This window comes from Accipiter gentilis, unplaced genomic scaffold, assembly GCF_929443795.1.
Source record: "Accipiter gentilis unplaced genomic scaffold, bAccGen1.1, whole genome shotgun sequence".
In the NCBI taxonomy this organism is placed as follows: domain Eukaryota; kingdom Metazoa; phylum Chordata; class Aves; order Accipitriformes; family Accipitridae; genus Astur; species Astur gentilis.
Window position 1 is genome coordinate 760,865 of NW_026060931.1, and position 12,809 is coordinate 773,673.

Sequence of the window (12,809 nt, forward strand, 5' to 3'; positions counted from 1 at the left end):
CCTCACCCACACATGTCTGCAGAGGGCTCCATGTGGCTGCCTCTTCGACCCCCGGGTCTTCCGCATCCAGTGGACAACCACCGACCTGCCTCCACCGGCCACCGCCACGCTTGGCCAAGGCACCGCTTCTCTGCCGGGTGCTGCCCTGTGGGGTCCCGCGGGCTGCGGGGCCCCCCAGGGCCAACCACGATACCTCACACCCTACAAAAACCAGAGGAGTGGGGTGGCCCCAGACCCTCTGGAGCTGCCAGTGTCCATCCCTGGCTACCAGCACATCAAGGGGCAGCTGGCACAGATCAACATCGCCAGCACGGCCACCCCTGTGGGCGCACCCCTGGGCAGCGATGTCCACACCAGCCCCTGCGCTGCCGCCAACAACGAAGCCCTTGGGGACACTGCTGGCGACCCTGCAGTGTCCGAGGAGATGCTCCTGGAAGAGGCCCTAAGGCTCTTCGGTTGCGCCCTGGATAGAGTGGGGGTCAGCCAGGATGCTCCCAGCAGAGGTTCCGTGCCTGAGGATGCTGCTGGCACCAGCACAGACACCCCCGACCACAACTTCAGCTCGCTCTCGCTGCCTGAGGAGATGCTCACCCCCGACTACTGCATCCCCGAGCTCAGCGACGCCATGCTGAGCCTCAAAATAGTCAACGGCAGCGGGATGGAGCCCCAGGAGCCGTGGCAGGGTGCGGGGATGGACCTGCCACCGTCCCCACCTGCCACGGCAGGCAAGCGGAGGAAGAGGCAGGCGCAGAGCTCCTTGCCAATGGCACCCAGCAAGCGCAGGGCTCTGGCAGCCAACGTGAGGGTGTGTGTGTGTGTGGGGGATTAGACAGGGGTGAGAGGGATGGAGATGGGGGCAGTGGGGGGGGTGGGAGAGGAGGGGTGGGGTATATGGCAGGGGGGGTGGGCGGGGGTGGCTAGGGAGGGGTTAGACCAGCTTGGATGGGACCTTTTCTCTTGTCTTTTTAATTAAAAGCTCCTTCTCCAGAACTGCTCGGTGCCTGTGTGGGACGGGGAGGGAGCACAGGGGACCCCAAGAAACAGCCCCCAAGAGGTGCAAAAGCCCCACTGAGCCCCAAATCTGAGCCAGCAAGCCACGAGGGGAACCCAGCCACCCCCAGGGCCCAGTCTCCACCAGCTGGGCAGGCGATGGTGGGGGGGTGGGAACGGGAACAACTCCCCTCTCCCCTTCCCCAGGGGAAGCAGCCCTTTGGTGGGGAAGCCAGGACAGACAGGTCCCTGCAGGACTCACGGACACGGCCCCACGCAGAAAGCAGCACAGAGCCCCTGCGACAACGACAGACCTTGGGGGCCGGGGCGGACACGGGCACACACGACAACAAGGGCTGCAAGGCCTTCGTCTTGAACACCACCAGCGTCCCCTCCAGCGGGGACAGGGCTCGGTGCACAGCCCTTCAAAGCCTCAAGACCATCACGGCCTTCCTCGGGTCCCACTGACCTCAGCCCCCAAGAGCCCAGCTTTGCCTCACTGACACAGCAACATAACCCCAAATCACCCCAAGAATGGCGAGGGAGGGAGCTGCAGGCCAGGCAGGGACCCTCCTCCGCTTGTCTGGCTGTGCCTTGGGCAGCCGCAAGACCAGGAAGTGGGGAGAAAAAATCAGAAGGGAAAAAAAAAAAAAAAATCACTGCATCGGCCAGAAAGTGCCTGAAAACTTCATCCCTCTTCATTGCCCATTTCCCATGCAAGCTCCACAACCTGGGAGCAACGCAGCCAATAGAACCTTCGAGAAGCAGACTCACAGCCTGCTGCAGCTGGCCCTGCTCGAGCAGCCGAGGTGGGCTGGATGATCTCTAGAGGTCTCTTTCAGCATCCATTCTGTGCTGCTGTGACTCTGTCTCTGTCGTGGTTTAACCCCAGCCAGCAACTAAGCACCACCCAGCCGCTCACTCACTCCCCCCCCACCCAGTGGGATGGGGGAGAAAATCCGGAAAAAGAAGTAAAACTCGTGGGTTGAGATAAGCACGGTTTAATAGAACAGAAAGGAAGAAACTAATAATGATAATACTAATAAAATGACAACAGCAATAATAAAAGGATCGGAATGTACAAATGATGCGCAGTGCAATCGCTCACCACCCACCATTCACACCCAGCTCGTCCCCGAGCAGCGATTCCCCCCCCACTCCCCAGTTCCTATACTAGATGGGATGTCGCATGGTATGGAATACCCTGTTGGCCAGTTTGGGTCAGGTGCCCTGGCTGTGTCCTGTGCCAACTCCAGCTTTCTCACTGGCTGGGCATGAGAAGCTGAAAAATCCTTGACTTTAGTCTAAACACTCCTCGGCAACAACTGCAAACATCAGTGTTATCAAGGTTCTTTGCATACTGAACTCAAAACATAGCACTGTACCAGCTACTAGGAAGACAGTTAACTCTATCCAAGCTGAAACGAGGACACTTTTAACCACTTAACATTCCGTGAGAAATACTGCAAGAGCCCAAGAAGAAAGAGCAGAAAGACAGGAGACAGGTGAAAGCCTAGAGCGCCAGCTAGACGGAATGAAAGACCCTCTTCCTTCTCTGAAGCTTCAGCAAGGCTTCCTTCACCTGCTTGTTCCTCCGACTGTCAATGACGGGGTTCAAACTGGGGCTGACGAGACTGTAGAAAAGGGAAAGAACTTTCTCCCTCCCAGAGGAGTTACCGCTCCCAGGCCCCGCGTACACGAAGATGGCGTTTCCATAAAAGACACCCACCACGGTCGGGTGGGAGCCACAGGTGGAGGTGGTTTCGTGCCATCCTGGCACAGAGCGGATGCGCAGATCGGTGGCCAGGCTGTCCAGGGAGCAAATCGGGATTAGGGCTAAAGGGAAGAGGAAGAAGCACACACAAACAGCAAAGATCAGGACTTTATTGGCAGGAGCGGCAGGGCAGGCCAGCTTTGAGACAGCAAGAATTTCACAGGAGAAGTGGACAACCTCGCAGGGGCCACAGAAAGGCAGGTGTAAAGCCAGAGAGGCTTGCAGTGTACCAAATACAAACACCAAAGCCCACAAAACCGTGGCAAGGGTGAGGCGCAGCCTCCAGATCACGATGAGGGCATAGCACAGGGGACGGCAGATTGCCACATAGCGAACGTGAGACATGATGGCCAGCAGCACGCACGCCGTAAGTGCAAAGATTAAATAAAGATGGCTCTGTGCCCCACACCCAGCAAAGGAGGGGGTTCTGCCTTGTCCAAGGAGGCTCCTTAGCATACGGGGGACATTGCTGGAGGCGTAGCAGATGTCCGCGATGGAGAGGTGGCAGAGGAAGAAGTACATGGGGAGGCAGTAGTCCAGGCAGATAAGCAGAAAGACAAGTGCGTTTCCCATCAGAGTGGCAGAGCAGAGGGCAGAGAAAAGGCCAAAGAGGCAGCGCTGCAGGGCTGGGGTGCTGCAGAACCCCAGGAGGACGAATTCTGTGACCGTCGTTTCATTCTGCACGCTGTGCTGGAGGTGAGGCAGCACAAACTGCGACCACGGAGATCTGGAAGCGAAGGAGCAAGGAAAAGGAAAGAAAAAGGAGAGTTTTCCTAAGAATGTTGCGCAGGAGGAACCGCTGCACCGGCTCACCAGCGCCTGGTTCTGCTTCCCCAGCATGAATGACACGTCTGTCCAGGGCACCTCCCCCAGCACCCAAAACAGACTGCACCCCTGCACAGCGCAGCCCACCCTGCCTGCACCCCCCCATCACTCCAAACCACGCTACACCCGCACAGGCTGCACAAACCTGAACGGCACCACCCAGCTGATCACTGCGCCCACCCCACGGCTGGACCTCCCAGACAAGTGGCCCCCAGCCCCTCACTGACCATCCCTGACCCATCCCTGACCCCATCCCTGACCCCCTCATCGACCCCATCCCTGACCCATCACCAGACCCCTCTCCCCCTCCCCTTTCCCCCTTCCTTCCTTCTTCCCCCGCTCCCCCGTTCCCGTCCCCTTCCCGCCCGTACCCACCTGCCGGCCCCGCCGCCGCTGCCGTCCGCCTTGCTCCCCGCTGCTGGGCCGAGCTCGCCGCAACGGCCCGACCCGCAGCCTCCCGCTGCCCACCGGCCTCTCGCCTCACCTCCCGCCCGTCCCCACGCACCGACCCCTCTGTGCCCACGCCACCTTGCTCCCGGCCCCACCACCCCGGGCGTAGCGCGTCCCCCAGCACCCCGGCCCGGGCCCCCGCGCCCGCTCAGACGACCCAGCAGGCCCGGGCTGAGCCCAGCGGGGGCGTAGGCCCCGGGGAGGGGGGGAGGGGGGACTCCCCCCCTCCCTCGTGCCAGCGAACGGCCGATGGAACCCTGCCGCCTGCCGCGGCAGCCGTAACCAGGGCAACCCAGCAGACCCCAACGGTCACAGATCGCTGTGGCTGAGCGCACAGGAAGGCCTCTGGTGTCCCGGTGTGCCCACCTGCCTTCGAGCGAGGGGAGCCCGGCGGGCCTTGTCCTGCGCCTCCTGAGGACGAGGGAAGAGCCTCGGCGTGCCTGAGGGGCTGGGGGCTGCTCCCCGGCTCGGCCTGGCCATAGGTGGGGGTGGCACCAGGCCCTGGGAGGGAAGGGACAGAGGACAGAGGGGTGTCTGCGACAAGGGGGATGCCCCCATACAGACAAACCCCAGCCCCATAGCGGGAGGAGGAGGAAGAGGGAGCCAGTCCCGTCCCCCCAGGGCGAGGAGGGGTCCATGTGCTCCGGGGCAGCCAGAGGGCTTCTGGGGAGGGGGGATCAGGGGGCTTAGGGGAGTGACATTGGGGTACTTTGCGACACCCTGTGGCAGCCAGCCCTGCTCCCGCAGTGTCTGGGAGGACAGTGTTGGGACAGGATGGGAGCGAGGAGCCCCTGAGCACAGCCACCTCTGCCCCCACCACCCCTGGGGTGGCAGGGGGTCCTCCTCACCCCTTTCCTCCCTCCCTCCTGCAGGATGGCGGAGAGACCCCCTGGCCACGTTAGGCAGGCCTGGGTGGAGAAGGCTGGAGCTGCCCCGGCTCCCAGATCCAGGCCAAAGCCCCATGAGATGTCCGAGGTCCAGCTGCTGCGGGCAGGTGAGTGTGCGGGTGCTGTGGAGCAGGGGGCTCCCCAGCCTGCCCTGCCTTGTCCTGGGCCAGGCTCACATCCCCCAGCCAGGCTGGCATCAGAGCTCCCACAGCGCAGTGGCCGGGAAGGGAGCTCTGTTCTGGCGTTCTGGGACAGGGACTCTCCCTGTGCCCTGGTGCCAGCGCATCCCTTACCAGACCACAGCAGGGCCCCCTCCCTGTGCTGCCCTCCAGCATCACACCCTCTCTCCTGGGGCACACAGGGGACACCGGTGTCCCAGCCTTGAGCAAGGGCTTGTGGCATCCCTGGGAGCTGGGCAGAGGGCTCGGGTTTTCCCTGCTGCTTGCCCCCCAGCCCTTCCTGCTCTCTCTTGGCCAGATCTGTGCTGCTCTGCCTTGGCTTTGCCCAGGGAGGAAGACAATACCCTGGACATCATTCGAGCCTTCCTCAGGAGCAGACCAAAGGTATCCGTGGCCACTTCTATGAGGCTGTGCCCGTGTCTCCCAGCCTGTCTTTCGGCCCCTGTCCCGTGCTCAGAAGGTGCTGGGGGCTGTGCTGGGCCCCCCACCTGGCTGTCTCTCCCCCCTGACACTGTCTGTCTGTCTGTCTCCTCCCTGGCTGGCAGCAAGAGGCCCAGAAGCTGAGGTTTCTGGCCTCCATCTGCACCATCTGCAGCACCACCAGCGTGGACTCCGCTGCGTGGGACATGCTTTACTTCTGCCAGCCGGAGGTGGTGGAGACCATCGAGGTGAGGGGACGGCCAGTCAGGCTGAGGTAGGGGCAGGGGCAGGGGCAGCAGGCAGCGACACAGCCCCGGGGGCAGATGAGAGCTTGGCCAGGCAGGGGGGTTGCGGATGAGCACTGCTCCAGGTCTCCATCCTTGGAGATGCTCCAAAGCCACCTGGGCGGCCTGGCTGGATGTTTGCAGGTCCCTTGGCCAGCCTGTGGCTCTGTGACGGCCACAGCCCTTCCAGCCATGGGGCTTGGGACCACTGGGTGCTGGGTGGGGAGGGGGTGCCAGGATGGGGGCACCTGGGCTCTGCCAGCCCCACAGGCTCTTGCTGGGTGAAGGAAACTGCCCCATCCTGAGCTGTCCCACGCTGCTGTGCTCCCCAGGTGCTGCTGCAAGAGGAGCCTGCTGGCCCCCAGGGCATTATGGTGCAGCAGCAAGCCATGCTGGCCATCATCTCCATGAGGTACCTGCCCCAGCCCCCAGCTTGGTGGCCCCGATGGCACCGGTCCCAGGTGGGGGGCATCCCCAGTCCTGGGTCTGAGAGGGAGGCAGAGAACAGGGCAGGGGGTGCCACAGGGTTTTTCCTGCAAAGGCAAGTGCCAGTGTGATGGAGGGTTGAGGGGTCCCCCATGGCATGGGGCTCAGCTCAGGTCTCTAAGCCCAGGGTCTGCCTCCTCCTCTGTCCCCACAGCAGAGCGGGGCTGCTTCTGCAGGAGAAGAAGAACAGCCTCCTGTATGCCTGCTTCTGCAACATCTTCCACCTGCCTCCTCAGGAGGACGCTCAGGGCCCTGATGCTTCACTCTACTCCAAGGTGTGCCAGGGGGTGAACCATGGGGAGTTCCCTGGCTGCGAGGCCCCTTCCTGGGCACCGCAGGGCCATGGCCGTCCCCTGCCAGGCTTCCAGGGCTGCCCCCAAGACTCTGTCCCCCTCACAGACCCTGGCCACGATGGACAGCATGCTGCAGGTGCTGGTACGCAGTGCCGGCACCCTTGGCATCGTGGAGCTGCAGAACATCTTGGAGGTCTGACCTTGGCACAGGGTCCCCATGGGCAGTGACCCCTGGCTTGAGCGGTGCCCACCCCCAGCACCTGGTGCAAGGAGGGGGGCAGGGAATGTCTCTCCTTACCAGCCATGCCCCCCCCCCACCCCCCTGCCTCCTGGCTCCCGCCAGAGCCCCTTCTCCTGCCCCAGCCCACGCCACCTCTGCAGCCTTGCCCGCTGCCCGTCCTCCCCAACACTGCCTCCCAGATGGACCTGCCTGTCTGGCAAGGGGAGCCCAGACCTGGGGCTTTCCCCCTCCAGCTTCACCATGGGCCATATCCCAGAGCCCCCACCACAGGTCCCCAGTGAGGTGGTCACCCCAAAGCCTTGGAGTCCTTGGGTGGGAGGCAGAGGGATGTTTTTTGGTGGGGAGTGAATGGAAGGCAGCAGAGGCAGCAGCAGAAGCGGGATGCAGTGACCTGCCTGCCCGCAGCAGGTTGCTGTGAGGGGCAAGAAGGACACATGCCCCATCCCAGGCACTGCCCCAGAGCAAGCCTGGCTGTGCCATGCTGTGCCATGCCACCTCCCTGGCACACCAGCAGCTTTTCTCCTCCCAGCTGCTGCTGCCCTTCACCGATTCCCAGCTGGCAGAGGTGCAGGAGAGGGCCATGGCACGGATCGCCAGGCTGGTGAACTTCATCACCACCTACTCCCTGCCGCAGGTACCGAGCTCCTGGTCTGGGCAGCCCCAGTGCCCTGTCCCTGTGCCCCTGAGCCCCGGCACCTCCCAGGGAAGCTGGGCACCCAGCCAGCAGGTCGGGAGCAGGGGTCTTTGCCCTGCCCCTGTCCTGTCGATGCTCTCTCCCAGGGCAGGGCAGGGCAGGGCAGGGCAGGGCTGCCCCGGGCACAGGCAGGAACCTGGGTCCGGCAGCCCTGCCCTGCTCTTGGCTGCTGCCTAGCTGCTCTGGGAGCAGCTGGGGCTCCCGTTGTGCTCACACTGCCTCTCTTCCCCCAGGTCTGCCCCTGCTTTGCCCAAGCCACAGTCCGCAGGCATCAGTGCTCCAAGACACATCAGTTTGTAATGCTGGGGAAGCTGGTGGGGCACCTCACCCTCTGTTGCACCTGCAAGGACAAGGGGATGCGTCCTGAGGCTGCAGAAGCTCTCTATCACCTGCACACGTTTGTCCTGCAGCAGAGAAGTAAGACAAGCTGTGTCAGGCTGGATCCCCCAGGCATGGGCAGTCAGGGGCCACTCTCCTTGACGAGAGAAAGCCTTATCCAACCTGCCTGCCTGCCTGCAGTCTGAAAAGTCATTTTGCCTTGCCCCCGCTCACAATAGCCCTGGACCCTCCCTGGGTATCTGCTCCCTGGACCTGTCTGGTGCCCTTTTTCTTTGCCAGCAACTTTTCTGCCCAATGCTCTCAGACTGCACTTCCACTTCTGCACCCTCTCTCTAAGCACCCCGTTTTTGCTCCCCCCCAGGCAGGTGGCCCTGGCTGCATGGCACAGAGCAGCTGCAGCTCCAGGAGGACTGGCAAGCAATGAAGCCCTGGCAGCTTTTGAAAATCAGCCACACCCGCAAAATCTTCTTGGTAAGAAGTGCCTTTGGCTCAGTGTGAGTGAAGGGACACCCGATGCGTGGGGATGACAGGGGCTCACGCTGTTCCCTAGGCAAAGGCCCTCAGGGAGCTTCAGTCCCCTGCGGGACCCTGATGCCCACCATCAGTCTCCTCCCCAGCGCAGCCTGGCTCCGTGCCCCGCTCTCACTGCACAGTCAAGATGCTCTGGGTGATGCTCTGGGTGAGGCAACAAATCTCCCCTCCTCTCCTTCATCCTGCAGATGTTCACAAAATACCTCCAGTCCTCCGACCAGGCAGACATCATCCTCATGGCTATCAAGAGCTTGAGACACCCAAGCGCCTACAGCATCAGGCTGGCTGCCCACATGGTGGATGTCCTTGTGGCGGACCGTGCCTTCCAGCCGGGGCAGGTGAATAGCCCATGGGTGGCACAGCTGATGCTCCAGCCCACTGGGGGACTGTTCCTCCCCTGGCTCTGTGCCTGGCTAGCACTGATGCCGTCTCGAGCTGGCATACCGCACTAGGAACGGAAGCAGCTCCCAGTAGGAGCTGGGGAAATGGCCGCGCTCACCATGCTGACATCCCCACTCCCGCCCGTGTCTCCCCTCCAGGTGCTGAACGTCGTGTGGGCCATCTACAGAAGCCGGCCCTCCGTCAGGGCGGTGGTAGCCCGCAAAAGCCTGGACAGGGCCCTGGTGGTGCTTGTGCGCAAACACCCCAGGGAGTTGGTGGCCAGCCTGCTGCAGTGCTCCCCGACGTGCACCCGGTAAGGGGACCACCAGCCTTTGGGGGCTCCTCTCACACTAGGAGAGGGGCCCCAAGACCCTCCCGAGGGATTTCAGCCCGGCCATCCTCTGGGGTGTCCCTGCTGACAGAGCCCCGTGTCCCTGCAGTGTCGCCAGGGCCATGTGGAGGGCGATGATGTCTGACCTCCGGGCTGCGGACAAGGTGCTGAGGGAGCTGCTCAGCTTGCTGGTGAACCAGTCACTGCGCAAGACCTCCACCTCCACCAAGGACAACCCGCGCATCCTCTCCCTGGCTGTGAGTTGCTGGACGAAGCCTTGCTGACCTCCGGGGCTGATCTCAGCTGTCTGGGGCCCCTGCTCCCCTTCCCTGCCCGCCCCAAGGCTTTACCTCCCCAGGGATGAGGGGACATCTCAGCGTCCGGGTGTCTTCTGCAGGCAACCAGGGCGATAAGCGAGATCCTCCTGCAGCCTGTCTGCCTGTGGCAGGTGGAGGCAATTTTCCCCCAGCTTTTCCTGGCGCTGCTTTTCCAAGCGTCATTCACCACGGAGCTGACGCTGCAGGAAGTGCACATCTTCTGGACGGAGCACCGACAGGATCAGCTCACTCCCATCAGGTGCTCCATCCCTTTCCTCTCATCCCTGCCAACCACCCGGAGCCAAGCCAGGGTGGGAGCTAAGCATTTCTCCTTGTGCAGGTCTGCGGTGCAGTCCCTGAAAGTGCTGCTCTGCAGCATGGGCTTTGAGAGCCAGGTACTGGCCATCGAGGCGCAGGGTGGCTGGGACACCCTGCTCAGCTCCCAGACCCACCTCATGGGAGTGCGCATTATCGCCAGGTGAGAGCCCCTTCTCCCTGCTCCTTGGGGAAAGGGTACCCCATGCCACCCCCTCCCTTGGGGCTGATGGCAGTGGGGTCCCCATTACTTGGAGAAAGTGGTACAGACTGGCGATGTCCAGGCTGGTGCAAACCCCCAAAAGATGTGCCTGCCTGGCTCAGGCCTGACAGTGCCTCCTTCCCCGTCAGGGAGATGATGAAGATGCCAAGGCGCCTGCGCTCCGCCATCTTCTGCCATCTGGTAGAGCTCCTCCGGACAGAGGACCCCACCTGGCAGATGGTCGCTATGGTCTTCTTCATTGAGGTGAGCCTGATGGCACCACTCCAAGCTCCCCCCGATGCTCGGTTCTCCCATGCCCACCACTGTGGGGAAAGCTGGGGCAGTGGGTGGGCTCTGGTTGGTACCATGGAGGAGCAGATGAGCAAGCAATGTGCTGTGGTGTGGGGCACGGGGACTCTCTGCAATCCCTGCTGCCTCTCTCCGTCTGGGCTTGGTCTTGCCCTGCGTCCTTGTCCTGAGCTGATGGTTGGAGCCAGCACCACACCTCACCAGCTCCCACTGCCTGTGTTTCAGATGCTGGACTTTACCAACATCAGTGAAGAGCTGGTCCGTGCCCTGGAAATCTTCCCCATTTATCTGCAGAGCCAGTGCCTGGGGATGCCCAGCCTGGTGCTCAGGGCCATCCTCAGGCTCACCGAGAGGCCTGACACAGTGAGTAGGGGGCAGCCGGGACAGCAGCCCAGGGTGGAACAGTGGGTAACGTGGCAGCTCAGGCTTTCCTGGGCATTGTGGGCTGTGCTGGCTGCTGCCAGCTCTCCTGCCTCCCCGGCCCTCTGCCCCATGGCTGTGCCATGCCAAGGAGAGAAGCAGCAGTGCTGACGGGAACGGGCTCCCACTGCCAGCACGTCCCAGCAGGGATGCTGGCAGCAGAGCAACCGGCCTGAGCGTGGGGTCTGCAGGGCCTGGCCGTGAGGTGTTGAGCCCCAGGGTGAAACACAGCAGCCATGGCAGGGGCTGCTGGCAGCTTGGGCAGCTTTCCAGGCAGCGCCAGTCACCCACCAGCCTATCCAGGGGGGTCTGGTGGAGAAGGGGGCAGCCGAAGGGCTGGCAAGGAGCCAGTGCTGTCTGTCCTCCCCCTCTGTGCCCTGCTCTTCCCATGGGCATGCTGGTGAGCCCTGTCTGCCGGGACCTTGCCCTCGTAACCTGCACTGCCTGCAGAGAACCCAGTGGGGAGGCCGGTGTTCGTGGAGAGGGTTTTCACCCCTGTGATCGGTGGCTCCTTTACAAAAAGGAGGTGGCATGTCTCACACAGGAAAGGAAAGCCCTTATCCTGCTGCCGTACGTTATGGACCAGCTGCTGGATGATGACAGTGATGCCAGCGCCGCGGCCCTGCCCGTGCTTGGCAACATGCTCTGGCTGCTGGAGGGGAAGAGACTCAGCCTCACTGCCCTGGCACTGGCTGGAAAGCTCCTGCTGCTTTTCAACAATGTAAGGCTGGGGGAGAGCCCCATGTCCCCCTTCCTGGGCACCTCCATTCACGCCTCCCACTGCAGCCCCTGTGCTCTGCAGGGGGATGCTTTGCCCTGCAGTCCCCAGACCCCATTGCTGCCCTTGGTGGCTCCGTGCTGTGTCACAAACCCCCCACCAAGGACTCACTCCGGCTCGGCCTCCCTGCCGCAGCGGGGGACAGTGGTGGCAGGATGGCAGCAGGCGTGCTGAGCCCCACCAATGCACACCCTGCTCTGGCAGCATCCTCCAGCCTTCTGCAGGGCCTCCCTCTCTGGCCCTCAGCCCCGGAGACCCCAGTCTCCCTGGGCAGACCATCTGCATGCCGCAGCTCGCTGCCTTTTGCAGCAGGGCTGCCTGCAGCCATTTTGGGGATGTCTGTCTCCATGTCAGCCCCTTGCTTGCCATGGGCTTGTGGCTGAGGTCCTCCTCCCCTCTTCCCCCAGGAGCTGGACACGGTGCGGGAGCTCTCCATCCATCTCTTCCAAATTGCAATGGGGCTCGTGGTGGGTGCTGAAAAGAAGAAGATGAAGAAGGTGGTGTGGGACAGCCTGCTGCCGCTGCTCTTTCACCTGCATGACCAGGACGAGAGTGTGGCCAAGGTGGGATTCCCAACCTGACTGGTCCTTTGGGGAGGGCAATGCTGACACTGCACTGTGAGGTCTAGCTTGTTGAGTCCCTAGGAACAGGCAGAGCCCCCCTCCCTGCCCACTGCTGCCTTTTTCCTCCTGCTGCCTGGTGGATGGGCAGGTGGGTCCCTTTCCCACCCAGCTCCCTCCACACAGCCCCTGGCATGGGTCCCTGCAGCCCCAGAGACTGGACTACGGCTCCGCAGCAGCCTGGGGCCACCAAAGCTGAAACGCTGAAGCCCCGACAGGCTTCCAGCCAGAGAGGGTGGCTGCCCTCCTCTTCCCCTGGGGTGCTGAACCTGCTGGCAGCATCAGTCCCCAGCTGGTGCGTCTTCCCTGCATGGGCCAGGACAGGCTCTGAGCCCCACCAGGAGGGAGGACACAGGGTCCTGTGCCCCCCATGGTGGTGGTAGCATCTGTGCTGCTCACCAGGCCTCCCAGGAAGCCCTCCGCAGCGCTGGCCAGTTCCTGAAGTGGAGGCAGCTGGTGCGACTGGCCGAGACGGCGCAGGCATGGAGGATCTGCGAGTGCTTGGTAAGCATAGCCCGAACACCCCTGGGATCTGCCCTGGGTAAGCCCTGCCCGTGCCCAGCAGAGGGGACCAATGGCAGTGTCCCCACAGCTGCATGCACCCTCCTGGAACAGGCTCTGCTCCAGGCTGTCCTCACCTCCGGGGTCCCAAAGGGGACCCCGCCACCAGGATGGCACCCTAGCATTGCCTGGGAGCCCTCTGCTCCCTCCGAACCCCAACGCGGAGAGCGGAGAGCTGGGAA